Genomic DNA, 22,225 nt, shown 5'->3' on the forward strand with positions numbered 1-22,225 from the left:
TGAGTGTTGTAAATCTTTCCTGTGTGTGTCCGGAGGCAAGGCGCTTGGCACGCAGTCCTCTATCTATGTGAAGCTGTCTAGCTTCTAAATAAATAGATAAATAAAGTGCAACGAGTGGGACTTGAGAGCAGACAGCATGATTGAAATTTTTAGGGAGAGGAGGGTTTGCTAAAAGTTGTCTTTGTCGTTTTTAGGGATCTCATTTTGGGGATGCATTTGAGGGGAGGGGACGTCATTTTTCTTGAGGGGGAAGAGGAGCATTTCTGACTTAGGAAAGATTTTTTTGGTGCAAATGGAATTTCATAAAAAATGCGGAAAAACTGTAACGTCATTTAGTTTGTTTTATTATAATTCAAAATATATAACTTTAGAATACAGAACGAACCAGTTTATTTTCTTAAACTAATTTGCATTTAATGATGTTTACCATTCTTGAAAATACCAAATACATGAAAAAAAGTACACTTAAAATCGGAAAGAACATACTCCTTCAGGAAGTGTTTCCAGAAAGGAAAAATAAACTGCAACTGTATTGCTTATGGTATCGCACTTTTTTTTTGGCATCATGTTCGTCATGTTGATAAGAACTCGCCTTGAAATAGATGAAGTCGCCAATATGGTAACCATGGACCCAGGATCGTTCCTGCATTGACCGACGTGTCATGGCGATTCGTGAGAAATCTACTTGTGGTTTTCTACGTAAGTCGTAAGTATTATGATATTTTCTTAATATAATTGAAATTCAGGCTGAATAGAAAAAGAAAACATATTCTTTCGTAAGCATTTTATTTAAAAATTGTTATTGTGTGTTTTTTTTCTGTTTGTTTACCCGTTTTCTCTAGTTCAAGTACTAATATGATTAGCCAGATTTGTTACTTATAATGCTTAATCTTTTAAAATTTCATTTTGTCTACTTGTTATTTAAGAATAAATTTTGAGTTGAAATTTGTCTTTTTCCTTTTGACAAATTCAGTTCTTTTTACATATCATTGTATTGTATCATGTAAATTATTGATAGTAGTTCAGATTTTGCTGTGTAACTCAAAGATTAAAAAATTTTGCTAATAAGAAGAAAGCTTTGAAAATGTTGGATAAAATATTTTAATGTAGCTGTGCTAATTTCTTAACTTATTTTGGTATGAATCAATATCACATAAGTAGTACATAGATGTATATACAGTAGAATACCTTTATAACGCCGACCTATGTAACGCAATTCTCTATAAACCGCACAACTTTTCAGAAGTAAACAATAGGTTTTTAAGTTTAAAAAATCCCTTTGTTTTGCCTTGCTAATATAAAAGTTGTTAGGAAAATTGAATTTTGAAAGTTTTTCATCTTTCCAGCTTAATTCAAAGCTTTTAAATGAAAATCAATATTCACAGTAAAAAGAGAAAATATCAGATAGCTCTTGAAAATGCAGCTGTTATGCAAACTATGAAACTGGCAGAAGTGAAGGATAATTCACTTTCTTTTAATTGTAAAGCATATTTATTTGTGAATGATTAGTTGTGTTTTAATACTCATTGCAGAGGGAAACTAATTCTGAAGTGCTAATATATATATATATATATATATATATTCTGAATATTAGTTTCAAAATTTGTGAAATGACCTATATAATGCCAAAACCTGTACAACGCAAAAGCTCTGGTCCCAAGGTGTGCTTTATTTACGGTCTTCTATTGTACTTGAAAGTCATTTTTGTTGTTTACAAACCTAATTAGATTTGAAAAAACATATTTTGGTAGCCTCATCTCATCAAAAAACTAAGAATTATAGGTAAATTTAATGCACTTATCTTTATACATAAATGGCTACTTCTGTATGTATGTCCAGCGTAATCTTCAAAACTACTGAACCGATTTTAACCATTTTTTCACCATAGATAGCTACATTATCAGGGAGCAACTTAGGCTATTATTTATTCCTAAGAAGCTTAGTTTAAAAACGTTATGATGGAAAACAGTAAATGTCATGTAATTTCTCCATTAAATGATTAAATATAAAACCCATTGTTACAAAAATTCTGTGCCTAACAACAGCAATATTAAAAGTAATCATAATGAAAATTTTGAATCAAGGCTTCTCCGGAGTAAACATAAGTTTAAAGAAAGTCATTTGGAAACTCTACTTTTTTCTACTTTATTTCAGACATTTGGAAACTACTTTTTGCACACTTAGAGAAACAGCGCCAACTTATATAACGCAATTCTCTATAAACCGCACAACTTTTCAGAAGTAAACAATAGGTTTTTAAGTTAAAAAAATCCCTTTGTTTTGCCTTGCTAATATAAAAGTTGTTAGGAAAATTGAATTTTGAAAGTTTTTTATCTTTCCAGCTTAATTCAAAGCTTTTAAATGAAAATCAATATTCACAGTAAAAAGAGAAAATATCAGATGGCTCTTGAAAATGCAGCTGTTATGCAAACTATGAAACTGGCAGAAGTGAAGGATAATTCACTTTCTTTTAATTGTAAAGCATATTTATTTGTGAATGATTAGTTGTGTTTTAATACTCATTGCAGAGGGAACTAATTCTGAAGTGCTAATATATATATATATATATATTCTGAATATTAGTTTCAAAATTTGTGAAATGACCTATATAATGCCAAAACCTGTATAACGCAAAAGCTCTGGTCCCAAGGTGTGCTTTATTACGGTTTTCTACTGTACTTGAAAGTCATTTTTGTTGTTTACAAACCTAATTAGATTTGAAAAAACATATTTTGGTAGCCTCATCTCATCAAAAAACTAAGAATTATAGGTAAATTTAATGCACTTATCTTTATACATAAATGGCTACTTCTGTATGTATGTCCAGCGTAATCTTCAAAACTACTGAACCGATTTTAACCATTTTTTCACCATAGATAGCTACATTATCAGGGAGCAACTTAGGCTATTATTTATTCCTAAGAAGCTTAGTTTAAAAAACGTTATGATGGAAAACAGTAAATGTCATGTAATTTCTCCATTAAATGATTAAATATAAAACCCATTGTTACAAAAATTCTGTGCCTAACAACAGCAATATTAAAAGTAATCATAATGAAAATTTTGAATCAAGGCTTCTCCGGAGTAAACATAAGTTTAAAGAAAGTCATTTGGAAACTCTACTTTTTTCTACTTTATTTCAGACATTTGGAAACTACTTTTTGCACACTTAGAGAAACAGCGCCAACTTATGTAACGCAATTCTCTATAAACTGCACAACTTTTCAGAAGTAAACAATAGGTTTTTAAGTTTAAAAAATTCCTTTGTTTTGCCTTGCTAACATAAAAATTGTTAGGAAAATTAAATTTTGAAACAGTTTTTCATCTTTCCAGCTTAATTCAAAGCTTTTAAATGAAAATTAATATTCACAGTAAAGAGAAAATATCAGATGGCTCTTGAAAATGCAGCTGTTAATGCAAAGCATGAAGCTGACAGAAGTGCAGGATAATTCACTTCCTTTTAATGGTAAAGCATGTTTATTTATGAATGATTAGTTGTATAATTAGTGTTTTAATACTCATTGCAGATAGAACTCATTCTGAAGTGCTAATATAGATATATTTTGAATATTAGTTTCAAAATTTGTGAAATGACTTATATAACGCCAAAACCTGTATAATGCAAAAGCTCTGGTCCCAAGGTGTGCGTTATAACGGTCTTCTACTGTACTCGTTTGTTCATACTTATTGCTATTTTACTTTTATGGGTAAGGAAGAAGCTCGATTTTTAATCACGTCAAAGCGGTGTGTTTTGAGTTCTTTCAGTTAAAACAAAACAAAAGAAAGTAGCGATTGTTTCTCACAATTATTATTGACCCAGGCAACGCCGGGTATTTTTGCTAGTTAATATATAAATCTAAAACCTCGCTTGCTCAAGTAGCATCAACAATGGTTTTAAAATTTAGGGCTTACTTTGATATAATCGATATTCTATTCCAAACTCAAATTTTATTATGTACCAGAGGCATGTGCAGAGTTTCAATAATGGGGGTACCACTGCATCCGGGCCCGTGATTTAAAATAATCAGTGGGAGGGCAATTACTACTCTACTCCTCCCCATCCCACAATAACATTACTACTGCATCTTCACTTTTTCATTTTCATACATCACTAGGGCTGGGCAATATACCGATATACCATCATATATCGATATATATCTACTACCGCAATAAAAATATTTAGATTTCTATCTGTTCGATATATCGTTTATAAAGAAAATACGGGACTTCATTACAGAGAAATTAAAATACTGACTTAACAATACGTAATCTTTCATAGCTCTGTGTGATGGGTGAATGTTTGAAGTTTTAAGATCTTTTCTGCATTGTTCAAAGAGTTATTTAATTTTTAACTATAGTCAAAGGGAAGAATTCACAAGGTCGCCGAAGGTAAATATGGGCCCCTTTGTCAGTAGGTCTCTGGATTTCCTCCCCCTATAGAGTTTTCAAAACTTATATTACTATCATTCAGAGCAGGTTCCTTCCAAGGATCCCTGCTCTCTTTCTGACAAAGCTGACATGACCTCTCATAGGCCCATAAAAGTGAACGTGTATTGGTTAAGAGAGCATCCTAATGCAACAATTAAAAATTAACCAATTGAGGTATCAACATGATTCACAGTTCAAATTAAACATAAACTATTGATATTGAGCTGAATAAAATGTTTAAGAAAAATACTGAACATAAATATTTTTATTTAAAAAAAATGAAAAACGAAAAAATCCTAATAAGAATACTTATGTCTCACATTTATCACACAAGAGGGAGAACAACTCAATTTTTTCAGCTCTTCAGTTAAAGTGCATGATAAAGCAATAATTAGCTTTAAAACTGAATTTTTTAATCTTAACCCCCCCCCCCCCCAAAAAAATGTAATTTGAAGTGCTTTAATTAACCAACGTCATTTACATACTTAGCAAAAATGAGGAAATTACATTTTTCAGTAACATGCTTTTTTTTTTAATTGAAATCCGGAAAAAATTGAAAATTTTAACTGTTAAGATTTGTTCTTTTTTACCTTTTTAATGGCTGCCTTGTGCTTGATGGATCTCCGTTAAAGCTTTGATGTCTGTGAAACTTAATCTGAGGTCCCCTTTGAGGCAGATGTCCAATCTATTTCTTTGCTTTGTGAGAAGCAGCACTACAGAGCTAAATCCTCTTTCAACTAAATATGTTGAGGGAAATGAGATGCGGAGCTGTTCAACTTATTTCCAAAGTTATGGGTAAGTACCCATAAGCTTCACCCGGGCAAGTTCGTAACCGTATTGCTTGAAAGTAATTTTTGATTCACAATCAAATTTCAAATCCATAAACTCTGTCTGCAAAGAGTTTTCCAGTAAATCCACATCTTCAAAACTAAATGGGTCTAAAATCCAGTCAGAAATTTGTAAGTTGATCAAATCTGCAAACCTTGATTCCGTGTTCTTTTTTAACTGATCAAGGTGATCAATATAAATCAAAAATTTTTCTTCAGGAAATTCATCATCCACGATTAAACTTTTTTTTAGAATTGGAAACAGGATATATTCTTTACGGCCAATATTTGCCTTGTGGATTTTGAATTTGGAAATGAATGCTGAAATTATGCTTTTGGCCTTGATGAAGTTTATCTTGTTTCCTTGAAGCTTAATGTTGACTTTGTTCATTTTTTTGAAAATATCTGTGAGATACACAAGTTCCAATTTGCGCTGTTTCAAATTCTCACTTAAAGCAGGATCATGCAAGTCGAGAAACTCAGCTACAAAGTCGAATAATTCAAAGAAAAACAGTTTCCTTTGGAAAGCCATCTCACAGACGTATGTAAAAGCAAGCAATCGAATTTTTCATCATTTTCATGGCAAAGCGCACGAAACAGGCGATCATTGAGAGAATTAGTTTTGATCTTGTTAATATCAGTAATGACTAATTGTAAGGTTTCATGTAAAACACCACTCAATTTTTTTGCAGCCGAGTGTTGACGATGAATGACACAACGGAAGGTAATCACTTTTGGCACTTCTTTTTTAAGGTGTACAAGAAACCCAACATGACGACCCACCATGGCAGGGGCACCATCTGCTGCGCAAGCACTTACATTTGTCAATGAAATTTCTTTTTCTTCAAAATAATCCTTCACAAATTTAAAAATCGACAATCTCTTTGTATCAGTAATCAAAGTTCTGGCGAACAACATTTTCTCAGTTATCTATTTCAGCTCATTAATAAACCTCACGTAAGCTAATAAAATAGCTGTTATCTGTCACAGTTGATTCATCAATCTGTAGTGTAAATTTACTTTGTTTCAAAACATTTATGAGTTTGCACTCAATGTCAGCAGCCATTTCATCTATTTTCCTGGAAACTGTGTTGTTACTCAGGAGGAGAGATTGACTTATCTTTTTACTGGAGCCCTCACCAAGCTAAATTTCAACTATTTTTTTGGCAGCCGATAGAATAAGAGATTCGCCAATCATATGAGGCTTACCACATTTTTGTATCAAAAGAGACACTTCGTAAGAAGCAAGAAGTCCTTTGTCAAGATCTGTTGCTTGTCTTCTAAGTAATTCACCCACCTTTGGCCGTTTATCCGCTTTTGTTTTGAGGTCTTGAAAATAACTAAGAGGTTTATTTACTTTGTCACCATGTACTCTTGACAAATGCTCTTTCATTCAGGAGGACTTCATCGCTTCATAGCTAGAAAATGTTTTATTGCACAAAAGACAATGCAGAAACTGCACATTTTGCGGTGACATGACAAAACCAAATTTTAAAAACTCTGCTGAATACTGTCGGTACTTCTTTTTTAAATTCATATCGAACTTCCACACTACGAAACATGCACAATTAAACAGAAATTCACTAAATTAAATCAAACAATAAAAACTAAGTAAGGAGGTTTATGCGCTGATTGCAAGATTCTGAATGACAACAGATAAGTAAATGCAAAAATCCATTCTTACACATATCCATCAGGGTTGGCAAAAACCCGGGTTTTTTAAAAAAAGCCCATGGACCCAGGGTTTTTTTGGGTTTTTTTAAATAAAACCCAAAAAAACCAAAACTGAAGCTGGGTTTTTAAAAAGAAATGTGGGTTTTTTGTCTTTTTTTAGGGAAAATGTGGGGTACTTGTAGCATATTGTAGTTGTAAGTATATGGACAAAGCACAAAAATTGTCTTGGGGAAAAAAGAAGCTGGAAAATTCAGCGTTTTCTGAAGAAAAGTATAAAAGATGACGAAACCCACGAATGGTGAAGTTTCAGGTTTTTTAGTTTCTATAATTACCAACAGTTAAGGCAAATTTACTTCTCGAGTGATAAAATCTATTGTTTGTTTGTTTGTTTTTAATTAATACCTACATTTTTTTTTTTTTGCATTTTACTTTATTGTATTTCATTTTGTTATGCAAAAATACTGTAGAACATCAAGTAGTTTAAATCCCTTTTTACTGAATTCCAGCTTAATCAAGATATTTCTTTGAATTTTATGTTGCCTGTTTTTCTATTTCTGTGTACGGAGTAAGAAATATTAAACTTTTTCGTAAGATAATGAAAAAAATGCTGTACATCCTATTCTGTTTTCTATCCGACCGTTTGTAAAATCTGTTAATTTCTAAAAAAAAATATACCTTGTTTATTCGAGATTTGTGACGTGTTAGTTTGCAGAAAATAATTCACATGAAAGCCTTTTAGCTAGAGTAGTTTCCTCTGTACATTCTACAAATATTGAGAAAATCGGACGTGACAGGACTTAATCAAGATAATTTGAGTTATTTATTGAGACCAGTGAAAGAAAAAAGTTAAATATATTTATTTAAAATATTTGAAGTATTTTTTTTAATGCTTTTAAGAGTTAAGAAATACTATTAAAGTTCGAAATTCATTTTTTATGTTCACTGTCTGTGGTGAAGAACAAATAAAAAAGAAGTTTAAATTGTGAAAGTATTTAAATTAATTTTTTTGAAAACAACTTAGAAAATTTTAAAAAACCCAAAAGTGGGCTAAATAATGGGTTTTTTTTAAATGGGTTTTTTCAAAAAAACCCATTGGGTCCAATCTGGCCAACCCTGATATCCATCCACTTTTCAGACGTTAAGTATATGATGACGCCAACGGTCAGACAGTGCTTACAAGATTTTTTTTCTTCCTCGTCAAAATGGCAATAAAATAAAAGTTTTTATTTTTCGCTTTTGGGATTTTTTTATCCGAACGGATTTGATTGAGCTGTAAATCATACATGCCTTATTTTCTGGGAACGACTTTCTTTGATTTGACGTGCCATATGCTTGGTTCGGTATTACACAACATAGGTATTCTGAAAGATATTCCTGAATTGTGTACCGATTTGTTTTAATAATTATAGTTTTTGAAAGGTGAAGAATTTTCCATTACCAGGTGTCCGAATACCGGTCGCCCCCCTATCGCTAGTGTGATATAAAATATACAACAGTTGGTCCTAAGGACCACCAATTATTTTTTATGGTGTTCCCAGGCAGGTTTCACTAGTCTGGGACCAGTGGACCAGCACTAATTTCTAACGCTGAACCAAATAACGATTTTATTAATGCTAATTCAGTTTACATCAGATTTTTGCCAAATATGGCAGAGAGATCTTTTGATGCTCAAGAATTTACATTGGGCTGTTTTCGTTCCCAATCGGAACCCCCCTCCCACCGGGGACTTCCTTTTACAAATGCCTAGTTTTTGTCGGATCTTTTTCAAATTTGGATCAGTGATACTTTGATGCATAGGAATTTTCATAGGGAGTTTTTCGCCTACCTATGAGGGAGGGGTCGGGCGCGAAAACACCACCATTCCAGTTTACGTCAGATTTTTGCAAAAGTTTTACAGACCTGTACTTTGATGCTCAAGAATTCACTTAGAGTAGTTTTTTGTTCACAATGGGGGGGCCACCCTCCCTCCCACAGTGGATTTCTTTATGCAAATCTACAGTTTTCGTCGGATCTTTGCCAAATTTGGCACAGCGGTTCTTTGATGGTCAGGAATTGTCATAGGGGTTTTTGCTATGAGGAAAGGGGAGAGGGTGTGAATACACCCCACAAGGGGTTTTTGTTATGCAAATCCAGTTTTCGTCGGATTTTTTTCCAAATATGGTGCAGTGGTCCTTTGATGCTCAGGAATTCACATAAGTTTTTTCTCTTCAAAATGGGGTGTATGGAGACCACCTTCATTGACAGTGCAATACTTCAAAATGTGTGAAACAAGTTCAATTATAGATAAGATGTTGCATTACTAAAGATTCCAACATTGGGCATTTATAATTAAGCACGTTGTACAATGGGCTCGCACATTGCACATTTATGTGATTAAACTTTATTAAGAAAAAACCTGGTAAATTTCTCTTTAAAATCATAGATGACTTATTTTAATATGTGCATTAGTCTCAAAAATATGATTGTCATTCCGAGTCCCTGAGAGCCAAGGCCCCTTGTCAGTTCGGTTGCCAGACCCCCATGCCCCCATAAAATTTACAAAACTTTATACTACTCTTATTATAGCCATAAAAAATAATCAGTAGTCCTCAGAGATCAACAATCACTGGCTATTTTTGATTACGCTCGACTAGAAAAATTGGCCTAGCTGATGTCTCACTATTTATTAGCCAAACCATTGGTTTCCTTTTTTTCAAATTTTTTTCTAATAAATTTATGTAATTTTAAATTTCACATCTACATTGTACCAAATATTTACATACTTGTGGGGGGGGGATAATGTCCTGAAACTAAATGAAAATAGTCGAATTAAATTCTCAAATATTCAGTAGCCTATTTTAGCGGTTGCGAAAAAGAAAAGTGAAGTTGGTTTTAAAACTACATTTTGCTATTTAAGACACCAAAGCAAAATATTTTTTGCCAAAATATTATTTATATCATAAAATAGTTATATATATCATAAAATAAAACAATGCGTGATTTCCACTGTTAATCAATAATACTGAATGATACTTCATCTGAGGCACAGCGGTTACCCATTTAGCGACATATTTTATCTTCCAGCAAGGTTCTACTCCGTGTCACATCTCTAAATAGACTCATAGATTTTAAACAGAAAGAGGAATTTCGGTATTGAACTGGTAAATCAACTCTGCCAATCTCAATACAATCAAGAATTTGGTGTACCATCAAATCTAAATAAATCCATTCAAGATCTGGTGCCCGCCAACAAAATTTAGCTTGTTGCCGCATTGAAGAGAGTATGGAAACAGTGTCAGAAACGATTAATGTAAATAGGTGGTAGAATCCATGTGAGAGAAAGGATTAAAGCATCGAATTTAGCAAAAAATGACGCATTCTAGTATTAATGTTGTTTCTTTTTGAAAGTGTTTTCCCCCCTTTAATTTGAATATTCTAATTTTTTGACTCAATGTAAATCTTCATCACTATAAACTATCTAAGAAAGGTAGCATGTTCATTTAAATGCCTAATTTGCACTTATATTTGGTTAGAATAAACTTTTTTCCAAAATGTGGGAAGTATTCTATTATTTAGAATTTGAGTTGTATTTCATCGATTAGCTGAAAATGAAACTGTTAAATTTTTTTTAAATAACTTTATAAATGTAATCATAAAGTGCAAATAATTTTAGATACAAAGTACAAACATACTTAAAATTGAGTTTTTAAAATTTCATTTTAATAAAATATCTGAAGAGTTCAAAAATTTTGGATGGCCTCTCCCAAAATGATTGGCTAGATCTGCCACTAAGCTAGGGTGTAGATGTTGGTAAAGATTAAGAAAAATATAAAAGAGATGAATAGCAACGCACACACATGTACATGCAGTTAGGTAATTTATTGAATTATGCTACAAATATGCCGCACTTGTGTTAAATTTATTTGAATATAAGATAATTAGGCATGAAGAAAAAAAGTTCCCAAAAAAAGCAATTTAGACTATATTTGGTCAATTAAAGTCATGATGTCCGTGGATCCGCCCCTTTAAAAAAGAAAGCACTTATTTAATATTTCTTGTTTCTTATACTTTGCATAAATGCAGTCATTACATTCTTTTGATTTCTGTTATTAAATTACAGTTTTATCTTATTATTAAAAATTTTGCTTCAAATTTCAGAGATTGTGAATGGAGATTACAAATAAGAATGCCTGTAGTGATGACCATTCTTTACATGCTGTGGAGGAAGTTCTGCTGATGATTACGCTATTTCTAATTAAGTGGCGGTAAGTATTCCTTGGCTATAAACTACTCTTAGCTGCAAATAAAATATTAACTTTCATGCAATAAGCAAACAAAAATTAGCTTGTGGATGAAAAGACTTCTTATGTTTTGTTTGATGTCTTTTCAATAATAAGGTTGTTTTTTTTACTTAATTATCAAAAGTCCTTTGTAACCCTAATGCGTGTGTCTCCGATTCTAGTTGCTATTTGTACCATTTAAATGTTTTTGTGATGTTAGCAACTTCTTTTAGTTGTGTAACATCAATTTCTATTTGTACAGAACTTTTCTTTTGCATTTTCTTTACTTGGAAACCAGCCAAGGAAGCTGGAGTTCATAATAATCCCTACTTGCATTAAGACATTCTGAGATCGGTAATATGATCTAGAACTAAAGTCTGTGGGAACAATCCTTTCTCACCCCCTTCGTCTGAACAATACCCTTGTTTTATAATGTCATAGTATTGCTTTTATCATAAGTAATAAAATATGACTTAGTAGTTGTTTGCTATCATGTGCAGAGAAAATAATTTTTGTCACTATAATGCACAGACTAAACAAATGTCAATGAACTATAATGTACAGTACAAATGAATAAAAGGCTATCTTAATTAAAATAATAAAAAAAAAAACCTAAAACACCTTCAAAAAAGTGTTACAAATATAACTTACATTTTTACTGCAATAGTAACCTTTTTTTAAAACTTTGCTTCTAGTGATCATATTATAAAGTATGTGAGTAAGCATTATTAGTCCATTTGCAAGTCTATAAATCTTTTATGGTACGTTTTTGATCATATTAGTTTTTTAAATAGTATCTGGAAATCCCTGGAGCAAAGTTTAAACCGTATATGTTGATTAAATTAAAAACTAAATAATTCATTTTACTATTTTGAAATACATATTGTGTTCTTGAAAATAATTTGCCAATAGTTCTGTCACTTGATTGTGAAAATACACATACTCTAGTTTGAAATGCAAGCAGTGTGCTCTATACTGACCCTCAGTGCACTGAGATACAGGCCCCTAAAAAGTACACATTTTATCATATTTTGATGACAAAGCTGCTCTTTTTTCTTAGCATTGAGCATTAACCATACATTTAATGAGCCTATTTAATAATTTATATATATCTCTACACAAATTGCTCATAAAAACTATGTTGAACCGCAGTGCATGGAACCGAGATGCCTCAAACGTGACACATTTTCACTTACTGCGTCAGTTTAGCCACCCTTGCCAGGGTCCACTGAAGGTCAGCCATAAAATTTGTGATATATTTCATTTGAGGCACTAAATATCATGGTGTAATCACAAAGATTACTTTTGCTGATGCTCCATGCGCAGAGATAATTGAATTATTTAAAAATGTCGATATGTGTCAGAAAAACCCTAAGTTAAGACCAACTTTCAGTGTTTTTGTAGGTCATAAAAAATTTTTTTGGAAGAAAAGAAATGTGTCTTCTAAAATCATTCAAAGAAACCACTAAAATTTTTTGCGAAATCAAAAATGGCATGATCTGACCTGTCTGACTCTTATAAAAACTGGCTCTTAATATCGAAAAATATCCAAAAGACCCATCACAGCTTCCCAGTTTCGTTAACGTCACCAAAGATAGTATAAAATTGCGCTTTTAGAAATATCCGCTTAGGAGCCCCAAAACATATCCTTCCTAAAAATTGCCTAAAAAAGATTTTAGTTCCAAAAAATATTTCGGTTCGGAATATTTTTGCGTTTCCCCTATCATTTTCAGATATAGCCAAAAAATCGGTTTTTGAAACAATAGGTGCGGAGAAATTACAGGAGAAAAGCTGAAAGATCCCCTACCATCACCAAAGAAAGCCTACATTTGCATTTTAAACTTCAATTTCGAAAACTTTCGATGGAAGACGATTGAATCTTCCTCCCTCTAGCAACGTCAACAAAGATAACCCAAAATGGCGTGGTTAAAACTTCAGTTTCAAAAAAGCTTTGGGAAGCAGATGCATTAAACACAATTCGTGTTCTTGTAGTTTCCTTGTCATTTCGTAGGACTGGATGATGAGGCATATAATAGCAGTAATTTGTATCAACATCTTCTTTAACTTCTTCAATCACATTTTCCTTCTCTTGCTCCTGAAGGATTTCTTCATAATTTTTAAGCAAGGACGGATCACTAATAAATCTTCTTGTTAAAGAAACTAAACATTTTCTTGCAAGATTAAAATTACTAGAAAGATTAATTTCATCCTTAAATGGTAATTTTACTTCGTATCTTCCGTTTTTAAATTTAATATCCCTATTAAACTGTTCCAATGTCTCTAATTCTAAAGCTGAAGTTTCATCTGTATGTTTTATTCCTAGACTTTCAACTTCCCAAAACCGTCTTATTTGCCGATTTAAATCAAGTTCATTGCGCGCTTCATTGACCTTCAATTCACTAATAAATTCATCTTCACAGAAACATAAATTCTGAATAATGGAGCTCTTTTTATTCTCAATTGCGTTGCTTATGCCTGATACACAAAATCCGAAAAGAGTTTCAACGCAATACAAATCTTTATTCAACCTTCTAATATTCCCCGAATGAATTTTCCAGTATACATCAGCTCCAATGAGAATATTTATTACCCTATCCTTTTTACTAAACAAGTTGGGAATATAAATTCGGTTTCTTTTCAACAGCTTTCTAAGTGATTCATCTGGTGGTGGCATATAGGCATTAGTAATGTGATCAGAAATCAAAACTTCAATCTGAAAGGTTCTATCTGGGAACTGTAAATGGCTTATCGTGACCTCGGATACATGATAAATCCTTTCTTTAGGATCGCGGTTTCCAAAAGTATAAACAATTAAATGTTCCTTTCGTATTACTGGTAAATGCAAACGCTCTGCTAAATCTCTAGTGTTGAAACTGAGCATAGACGCTGAGTCACAAAGAATATAAATACTCTCATAATTTGTAGCCGAGTGAACGTTGGCTTCTAACACTTGTAGCAAAACTGACCTTGAACTCTTCCTTTCCCTTTCATGTATACTTGCAACTAATGTTGTCGGTTTATCGTGGCTTCCATGATCCATTTCTAGGGTTTTTTCCTTTTCTTTTCCCACTTTAAAAGAGTTTTGATTTTGAAAACAAATTGTTTCGTGATGAGTTCTGCTATTACATTTCTTGCAAGGATTTATTTTACTTTTACACTGAAAACCTAAATGCGAACGGCGAAAGCATTTATGGCATCTTCCTTCATTTTTTAATATTCGTTTTTCTGAAGCAGGAATATTTTCACAAAGAAAAGAATCATGACTACTTTTACAGAAACAACAATTAAAATTAACACTAGTTGAAAACGCAGCTGTTGGGTTAGAATGCATTGTGTTTCGTTTAATTTCATTTCGCGAATTTGAAGGAACATTTACATTTTTCGTTTTTCTTGAATTATTCAGCAAATTATTTGCTTCCCTGCATTCTACCTCTCTTTTAATGAATTTAATTAATTCCTTTAAATCAAAATTTGCATCGGATGAACGTGACTTGTTATATTCCAAACTAACATTTTCTGGAATTATCTTTAATATAATTGGAACTAATAAATGTCCGACACTTTTAGAATCGATACTAAGACCTTCTAATGAACGTATGTTAATTTCTAATTGATCATAAAGATATCTGAAGGCTTTAGTGTTCCATGCATTCCTTACTGGTTCAAGATTTAAAATTTTATTCATATGAGTATTAATAACAATATCTTGCCTTCCAAATCTATTCGTAAGTAACTCTACACTTTTTTCATAATTTTCTTTAGTGATAGAAAACCCTTGAATAGCGCTTAATGCTACTCCACCCAAAAGACTTTTTAAATAAGTAAACTTTTAAATGTCATTTAATTCTTCGTTTTCATGAATTGTTGTGTTGTATTGGTTCCAAAAATCTAGCCATACGCTAGGATCACCATAAAATTTTGATAGAGAAATCTTAGCTAGTTTTACACATTTGGAATCATTACTAATTGCAGGTCTTTCATAATTGGTAGTATTTAATGATTCACTTGAAATATTAGATTTGGTTTCGACATTAGCATTTTCTTTTAATAACCTAGAAATTCTAGACTTCCATTTAATTATCTTTTCAGAATAATCTTCACTTACAGTATTTTCTGCTTCGATTTCACTTTCTTCAAGTAAAGATTCTATACTATTATTTAAATATTTTAAATTGTCATACTTGTCATTCTTTTTATTTAAATCTTTAAGTTCTTCTAATTTATCAGTTATTTCTATGTTGCTATCATTAATTAAACCTTCAATTCTATTCAATAATTCTGTTGTCAAAGATCTGAGGGTAGTTCTTTTTTTCTTTAATTTTTCTGTATCACCCTCCATAATTTATCTTTCAAATATTCACTTACCTCTAATTTTAATTTCAATCTCGTAGTCCCACGCTCGGGCGCCAAAATATTAAATTGGACTATTCATCCAGTTCCTGTTTAATCCAACTACGAAATTGCTTCGTTACCCTTTAAGTGAATATTTACACTTTTCTAAACCACATATTTATTTTCAGACAACAATCACAACACATCTACACTTAACAACACAAAGTTCTATTCTACCAACGTAACTACGCACATCAGAGATCAGGAGCAGCCAGCGCCCTCTATACTGTCATTCCTTTGATTTATAACATGGCAGAAGTCTCTTCAGGCAGCATTCCCCAAATTCTCAGGCGACGCACTTACCTGAACTCACCTCACATAAGTTTTTTTTTTTTTAACTAATTTTAAGTAACTGGACTGTTAATTTTTCCACTGCCTTTAATTTTCAATCCTAATCTTGATTTCTTTTTTTCAGTTGGGTATTGACTATTTATGATTAACTGTAATGTAGTTTAAGATAGGTACTGCTTGCTATGTTGTTATTTATATTATATTATTATTACTATTATATTGTACAGATTGTATTACTGTAGATTTTAAGAGGGAGAAAGGGTCAAAAGATATCAAACCCCAGGCAGCAGTTATGTTTGCCATGCCATTACATGCAAACTTTTGTACACATTCAACTTTTTTTGATAATGTACATCTGGAATGCAAACTTATTTATTTATTTTTATTTATTTATTTTCAGCTGTTAATTTAAAACTGACTTGGAAAAAAAGAAAAAAAGTGATGTAGATGCCAGCTATTAAAGAAGACTATTCTGTAGTTATGGTTGACTCTATTTGTACCTTTGACTCTTATTTGTAGTAAAAAATTTTGAACTAAAATTTTTAATGCAAATAAATTTGTTTAATTTTTCTAATTCAGTCTATGTTTATTTCTTTTAAATCTTAGGTTTAAAAAAAAAATTTTTTTTCATTTATTTGTGTTAATATTTATAAAATATGATTTTAATGCTCTATGTATGTTTTCTTTTTTTTTTTTTTTTTTTTTTGTATGGTGTACGTTTGTAGTAGTTTGGTGGTAATTTAGTTTTAGATCATGAAATGGCGCCATCCTGAAAAGAAAATCTTCACAAAGCTGTAAAAGACTCGAATATATTTGTAGTTCAAAATTGTCATTTATTACATTTAAGTCAATTGTTGCATTATATCTTGAGCACTTTCATTTGCACACAAGCATAAATATCAAAAAAATTAGTTACTATTATGGAAAACAAAAAAACTCGTGTACAAATTGAAATCTTTGATGAAGAATTCAACTTTTATGTAACTAGATTAGAATCAGCTGAATAAATAAGATACATATATATTTACACTTGAGTGTTCACATTAAATAAATATTCAATATAAAACATAAATTTGAATCATTTCATTCTGTTTTTGATATTTTCTCACAAAATAGTTTCTCTAAAAATGTAGTTTTGGACACTTTCGTACAGTTTTAAACACAAGGGTTTTGGACAGGGCATAGTGTTCAAAACTGCCAACCCTGCTGTTGTGTTGCTACAGTGGAAATTTAAGTTAAAAATGTATGATTTTTTTTCCTTGTTGTCAAATCTATTGCTTCTAACTTAACTTTAAATTATGGACAATTTTGATTGTTATTTTCCTTCCTTTCTGCAGGTAAGTGTTCTCAAAACATATCTCTCCAATACCCTAAAAGACGATGAAATGTAAATTGCAGTACATAATTTATTTATGAAGCATATAATACTTTTTTTTTTTGATCCCACCATCTTATTAACAGTAAACTGACAAATCTTAAGATATTTTATGCTATATCTAATAATTATTCTTACATTTTTTGTTTTTGCTATTTCATTTTTCTGTTGCTATGATTACTAATAATAGAAAATTTATGAGTACAAACTTAAAATATTGAGCTATCATATGAAATAATATGTATAGAATGATATAAAGCAAAAGAATAATCATAACCAATGATGTGGATCATGTAAACACCCAGTAGGTAGGTAAATATTTTTGGGATATTTACCCGAGGCCTGGATAAATACTCAAATTGGACAATTTCAAAAAAAATGTAATAGGTGAATAATTGATAAATTTTTATCCAAAAACGAAATAAAATGTAAAATTTAAATTAATATATACTTTTAGGCAGTTTATACTACAGTGAAATCCCGTTACAATGAACTTCAAGAGATCGCAAATTGTTTGAAATGCAAACTTATTTATTTGTTTTTTACTTTTCAGTTGTTAATTGGAAACTGACTTGAAGAAAGGGAAAAGAAATGTGATAAAGATGACAGCTATTAAAAATTTACTTTGTACTTTTGATTGTTGCTCACTTTTAACTCTTAATTGTTGTAAAAAATTTGAACAAAAATTATTGTTGCAAATAAATTTTACTTATTTTTTTCTATATTCTTGTCTATATTTCTTTCTTTTTGAGTCTCCAAAACAACGTTTTTCTTCATGTGAAGTACATATATAATATAATTTCAATGCTCCATATATGTTTTTCTTTGTACGCTTTTTTTTTTTTCAACAGACAATATCTTTTGACATTTTATACTATACCTAATACCAATTCTTGTATTTGTAATTGTTGCAAATTATTTTCTATTTGGATTGGTATGATCATTAATAAACACATTAGTGAGTAAGAATTTAAAATATTGAGCTATTATATGAAGAAACATTCAAAGAATAATGTAATGCAAAAAAGTAATCATAACTCTGTCCACAAATAATAAACTTTTCTGTGTTCCAATCTTAAAGATATCATTAAATATTTGGTTCTCAGAAGAATTGAGAAATGATAAAATGCATTTGATGATTTAAGTTTTAAAAAATAGTTATCACTCGAGTTCAACTGTCGAAAAATGTATTATAAAACATACAAAGCTATTTTAAAGTTCAAAATGTATTTTACTGCAAGTAAGAATCCTATATGCAAAATAACATAAGAATTTTGCTTTTTCTTTTCTTCAACAAAATTACTGAATTAAAAGCACAAAAAGATAATTCATTATTTTTCATAATGTCGATGAAATGAAATAAGAAAGGAAAAATGTTCAGAATTTCTTATTGTCACAAAGGTCTAAAGCAACGGTGATTAACATATGGCTTTTTGCACCTCATCCAGCATGCGAACTAATCCACAAAAGCCACCATATCCATTTAACCACCACCATCAAGTAAATTCCATAACAATGTTTTAAAAAAGGGATAGGGGTTTCTTTGTAAGGAGATTAAATTGTAGAAGGGGTGGGGGGGGGCAATGTGTGATAGGATCTTGTGCGACTGGAGGTGCCATTGAAGGCATTGCTCTCTATAGCATGCTTCGTTATGAGCTTTTCCAGGGGAAGGGAGGGGGCAAATAGTGTCACTGCAGTGAAATTATACCACACCAATTCCAAATTGGGTAGTGGTGTGGTGGGGACCAAAACCACACCAATTTACATTTTATAAATACAAAGGGTTGGCACAAAAGTTATGGCAACTATTTTTTTTTCTTGAAGATACCAGCCCGGTTGGAAAATGATATATACAGACAAAAGGACAAGGTGTTAGCTACATGTGTGGACATTAGGGTGTTTATAAAAAAACTTCTTTTCAGCTAGAGTCCAGGACACCCCCTATTTTTCTTTAGACTTACTAATAGTATTACGCTGTAAAAGTTCTAGCTTCTTACTCAAATTTTAAGAGGGTGCTCAGTGGAGCTATTAATTTAACATTAGCCATAGCATAGAAAAAGAAAAATTTAGAAACATTTATTCTCCCCAGCTGTTTTTCTTTTTTGTAAATGTTTTATTGCAATGTATGCATGTTACTAGTGTATATTATAATGTGTAGCATTGTTTTTTCAGTTAAATATATTTTTTTTTAGCCTCTTTCCTCATACTTATGAAGTTTGGAGGCGGGGGTTGAGAACCTTCTTTCAGTTGAAATAGGAAGCTAAAATTTTGCCAGTATATTACTATTTATAAGTCTAAAAATATTGTGGAGTATCCTGGTATCTAGGAGAAACTTTTTTTTATATACATGTATTTTTGAACCAGCCTAGTGGACAATGAATAGTAACGCTAATCAGTGGTGTTCCCATTGAGTATATTCCATATACGCCATATACTCTTAAACATTTATTAGACATATAGGGTATACACTCAAGTTTTAAAAATTTGCATATTATGTTATATTATGTATATGATCGCATACACATATTGTGCATAAAATTACTGGGAGTATACCCTCAGAAAAACTAACGGGAACATCACTGACACTAATTTATTATGGTAGAATACAGGGAAATATGGCCTTCACGGGGCACAAAAATAACTCAGCACGCATAAAGTTACCATGACAAACCTGGACCAAAAAACCCTCATTGTACTCCCCTACTATTGTAACCACACTCTACCAACGATGTGGGGTGCGCTGAATACCATCAGCCTCAGTATTTGGTGCCATAAGGGAATCTGGTCACCTGTTGGCGCATAGCATTAACAATGTCCTCTCTTATTGCAAACCGCTTACTACACATTGGTTTTTTAATCTTACGAATGATATCTAAGTCACAGGGAGAAAAGTCGAGAGTACGGTGGGTGCTCTAATTCTTCCCATCCCCGACGTCGGAGTAGCTGCAGTCCACACTCTGTTTTATGTGGTCTTGCACACGATTCACCAACTGACTGATTTCTCAGCCCTCGCTGCGCTACCAGGAGCGGATCTAGTTGGGTGCCATGGCCCCTCCCAAAGCCTTGTGATTGCAGGAGTTCTTTAAGGAAAAAAATATTATGAGAAGATAACAAAATTTAACACATGTATTTTACTGAAAAAGAAGTATAGGCCTTAATTGGGAGATAAATTATATCCCTATCCTCAAAACAAAACTTTTGTTTCCAAAATGTTCAATTAACTACAGACACTTGGACGATCTCTAAATGCTGCGGTTCTCAGAGTATACTTATTGTTCACAAGACCAAAGAGAGCCTAAATTTTCGTTCTTATGGCTTTAATTTCGAAACTAGGAGGAGAACCCCTTTTCCCGTGCCCTTTCACAAATGCCTTGATATGTAGCAAAAAATTGCATTTTAAGTCTTTTATTTGGAAAAAATTGTCAACGGAAACTAGCTTATCCAGCCCTTATCACTTAACTTACTTAAACAACTTAAATGAATTTTTTTGGGACTTCAACTACAAACGAGTTTTGATAGGACCCCCTCCCTCCTTAGTTTATATCGTGATGATAGCTTTAAAAGCAGGTTTTTTGGAGGAGCTCACGAATCTTCCACCCCTTTCTAAAATATGTATAAATATAGTTAAAAATCGATTTTTAAAGCCTCAAAGGCAAAATATTTCCAGGAAGGAAGAATTCTAAGCACCTTCACACTTCTTTTAATGTAAGCAAACATTACCTTACCTAAAGGTACATTTTTAGGCTGGACAGCTGAAGAGCTAGAAGAGCACCCCTCCTCTTCTAACTTCTCAATGTATAATGACAGAATATTTTGGTTTCTAAGCTTTATTTTCAAAAAGTACTTTCTCCGTACATCATCAAAAACATACAAAATGTGTTTTTAGTTTCCTAATTTTCAGAAATTACTGGTAAATTTAAATTTTGAAACATTTTCGAGGGAGATTCCTAAATCTACCCCCTCAGTTAATGCCTCGATACCCCGAAAATTGAGTTTTTAAAACTTTATTTTAATAAAATTTCTGGGGAGTTATCAGGGCCCAATTTCTCAATAGGCAGAGTAGGCAGCTGCCTAAGGGCGGCAGACTTGCTATTAAAATACACATTTTTTGAATTAAATTGTTAGTCTTGAAAGTAAAATATTAGCATTCTTTCATTTTCCACAGAGACAATTTTTCTTGTAATTTAATAATGATTACTTAACATATCTTATGAAAGTCAAATGTTTTTCAATCATGGTATTTGCCGAATCGTCAGCAAAATTTGCCGAATAAAAATTTTTTTGGGAGATCGCTGTGATCATTTCATCGTGGCGCCTCAGAATGTGAAACGTCATCATTTCTTCATAAGTTTGACAGTTTGAATCTGGGGAACACTTTTTTACGTTTTTTTGAATCAAGGATATTTTGCTTCTTAAAGGGAGTTAGGGGGCGAAGATTTCAAATTTGCCTAGGGCCGGCATGGAGCTAAATTCGGCCCTAGGGAGTTCAAAAATTTCGGATGGTCCCTCCCAAAACTGTGCGCTACTATATACCAGCTACAACTCAGTGATTAGTTCCTGTACTGCATGTACTCTATCTTTCATGCGATACACATACGATTATAATCCGTTCATTTATCTACAAGAAAACAAAATAGTTGTCATGGCCCGTACCAACACTGGTGCATCAATTTCTCAAATCCAGGAGGGCAGTTGGCTCCCCTGTCTAAATGATGGACTTGGTGGCAATGTCGGTGAAACATCGGCCGATGTTGCAATATCTTCCAGATGTTTTTCAGTAGTCCTGATATAATCAGCCCTTGAGCAGCCGTCTCTGGACGAGATACGAACAATTAACTTTACAATCTAGATGCATCTTTTTGTTTTGAAAACAGAGTTCTGGTTTATTGGTCCTCGTCCTGCCCCTCTTCTTATAGTGAACCTAGAGTCCTATCAGAAAAGGTAGTTTTCATACAGTGGCGCTAAATGAACCAAAAGGC

At 32.1% G+C, this 22,225-nt stretch overlaps 1 long non-coding RNA gene across 2 annotated transcripts; it reads left to right on the plus strand.

Moving 5' to 3' along the window:
* The first annotated feature begins 664 nt into the window (after positions 1-664).
* Positions 665-17,922, plus strand: LOC129233754 (uncharacterized). 2 transcript variants are annotated; one of them, XR_008581484.1, is made up of 4 exons: positions 665-706; positions 3,334-3,466; positions 11,067-11,173; positions 17,800-17,922. It is a non-coding gene; the product is annotated as an uncharacterized LOC129233754 (long non-coding RNA). The 2 variants fall into 2 exon arrangements; XR_008581483.1 differs by lacking the exon at positions 17,800-17,922 and adding an exon at positions 16,272-16,347.
* The last annotated feature ends 4,303 nt before the right edge of the window (positions 17,923-22,225 follow it).

The sequence above is a fragment of the Uloborus diversus genome, unplaced genomic scaffold, assembly GCF_026930045.1.
Source record: "Uloborus diversus isolate 005 unplaced genomic scaffold, Udiv.v.3.1 scaffold_693, whole genome shotgun sequence".
In the NCBI taxonomy this organism is placed as follows: domain Eukaryota; kingdom Metazoa; phylum Arthropoda; class Arachnida; order Araneae; family Uloboridae; genus Uloborus; species Uloborus diversus.